Below are 2982 nucleotides of genomic sequence, written 5' to 3'. Positions count from 1 at the left end.
TTTGGAGGGGAAACTGGGAATGGAGAAATTTACATGTAAATAAAGAAAATATCTAATAAAAAAAATAGTGTCTGGGTTTGCTAATTATATATGGGATGGATCCCTATGTGGGACAGTTACTGCATGGCCTTTCCTTCAGTTTCTACCACAAATATTTTGTCTGCATTTCCTGCCATGGGTATTTTGATCCCCCTTCTAAGAAGGACTGAAGTATCCACACTGTGCTCTTCCTTCTTCTTGAGCTTCATGTGGTCTGTGAATTGTATGTTGGGTATTCCGAACTTTTGGGCTAACATCCACTTATCAATGAATACATCCCATGTGAGTTCTTTTCTGATTGGGTTACCTCACTCAGGATGGTATTTTCGAGTTCTGTCCATTTGCCTGTGAATTTCATGAAGTCATTGTTTTTAATAGCTGAATAGTACTCCATTGTGTAAATGTACCACATTTTCTGTCTCCATTCCTCTGTTGAAGGACATCTGGGTTTTTTCCAGCTTCTGGCTATTATAAATAAGGCTTCTGTGAATATAGTGGAGCATGTGTCTGTATTTCATATTGGAGGATCTTCTGGGTATATGCCCATGAGTGGTATAGCTGGGTCCTCAGGTAGTATTATGTTCAATTTTCTGAGGTACTTCCAAACTGATTTCCAGAGTGGTTATACCAGCTTGCAATCCCACCAGCAATGGATGAGTGTTCTTGCTCCGAATCCTCACGAGCATCTTCTGTCAACTGTTTTTGATTTTAGCCATTCTGACTGGAGTGAGGTGGAGTCTCAGGGTTGTTTTGATTTACATTTTCCTGATGACTAAGGATGTTGAACATTTCTTTAGGTGCTTCTCAGCCATTCAGTATTCCTCAGTTGAGAATTCTATGTTTAGCTCTGTACCCAATTTTTTAATAGGGTAATTTGATTCTCGGGAGTCTAACTTCTTGAGATCTTTGTATATATTTGATATTAGCCCTCTATCAGATATAGAATTAGTAAAGATCTTTTCCCTCTCTGTTGGTTGCTGTTTTGTCCTATTGACAGTGTCCTTTGCCTTACAGAAGCTTTGCAATTTTATGAGGTCCCATCTCTGGATTCTTGATCTTACAGCACAAGTCACTGGTGTTCTGGTCAGGAACTTATTTTCTGTGCCCATGTGCTCGAGGTTCTTCCCCAATTTCTTTTCTATTAGCTTCAGTGTATCTGGTTTGATGTGGAGGCCCTTGATCCAATCAGACTTGAACTTTGTACAAGGAGATAAGAATGGATCTATTTGCATTCTTCTACATGCTGACCGCCAGTTAAACCAGCACCATATGTTGAAAATGCTGTATTTTTTCCACTGGATGGTTTTAGCTCCTTTGTCAAAGATCAAGTGACCATAGGTGTGGGGGGGTTCATTTCTAGGTCTTCAATTCTATTCTATTGATCTCCTTGCCTGTCACTCTATCAATACCATGCATTTTTTGTCACAATTGCTCTGTTGTACAGCTTGAGGTCAGGAATGGTGATTTCCCCAAAAGTTCTTTTATTGTTGAGAATAGCTTTCACTATCCTGGGTTTTTTGTTATTCCAGATCAATTTGCAAATTGTTCTTTCTAACTCTATGAAGAATTGATTTGGAATTTTCATAGGGATTGCATTGAATCTGTAGATTGTTTTCAGCAAGATGGCCATCTTTACTATAATAATCCTGCCAAACCATGAGCATGGGAGATCTTTCCATCTTCTGAGATCTTCAATTTCTTTCTCCGGATACTTGAAGTTCTTGTCATGCAGATCTTTCACTTGCTTAGTTAAAGTCACACCATGATATTTTATATTATTTGTGAATATTGTGAAAGATGTTGTTTCCCTAATTTATCCTTTGAGTAGAGGAAGGCCACTGATTTGTTTGAATTAATTTTGTATCCAGCCACATTGCTGAAGTTGATTATCAGCTGTAGGAGATCTTTGGTGGAATTTTTGGAGTCACTTAAGTATACTATCATATTATCTACAAATAGTGATATGTTGACTTCTTCTTTTCCAATTAATATCCTTTGACCCCCTTTGGTTGTCTAATTGCTCTGACTAGGACTTCAAGTACAATACTGAATAAGCATGGAGAGAGTGGGCAACCTTGTCTAGTCCCTGATTTTAATGGGATTGCTTCAAGTTTCTTTCCATTTAGTTTGATGTTGGCTACTGGTTTGCTATATACTTCTTTTACTATGTTTAGATATAGGCCTTGGATTACTGATCTTTCCAAGACTTTTATCATGAAAGGATGTTGGATTTTGTCAGATGCTTTTTTCATCATCTAATCAGATGATCATGTGGGTTTTTTTGAGTTTGTTTATATAGTGGATTACATTGATGGATTTCCCTATACTGAATCATCCCTGCATCCCTGGGATGAAGCCTACTTGATCATAATGGATGATCATTTTGACGTGTTCTTGGATTCGATGTGTAAGAATTTTATTGAGTATTTTTGCATCGATATTCATAAGGGAAATTGGTCTGAAGTTCTCCTTTTTTGTTGGGTCTTTGTGTAGTTTAAGTATCAGAGTATCTTTTGGGTATATGCCCAGGAGTGGTATAGCTGGGTCCTCCGGTAGAACTATGTCCAATTTCCGGAGGAACCGCCATACTGATTTCCAGAGTGGTTGTACCAGTTTGCACTCCCACCAGCAATGCAGTAATGTTCCTCTTTCTCCACAACCTCTCCAGCATCTGCAGTCACCTGAGCTTTTTATCCTAGCCATTCTGACTGGTGTGAGGTGGAACCTCAGGGTTGTTTTGATTTGCATTTCCCTGATGATTAAGGATGTTGAACATTTCTTTAGATGCTTCTCAGCCATTTGGTGTTCATCAATTGAGAATTCTTTGTTTAGCTCTGTACCCCATTTTTAATAGAGTTATTTGGTTTGAGTTATTTAATCAGTTTGGCGGTTCATCCGGAAATTGGACATAGTACTACCAGAGGACCCGGCTATACCACTCCT

The sequence above is a fragment of the Mastomys coucha genome, chromosome X (genome assembly GCF_008632895.1).
Source record: "Mastomys coucha isolate ucsf_1 chromosome X, UCSF_Mcou_1, whole genome shotgun sequence".
NCBI lineage: Eukaryota > Metazoa > Chordata > Mammalia > Rodentia > Muridae > Mastomys > Mastomys coucha.
Note: the sequence above shows the minus strand (reverse complement) of the source record.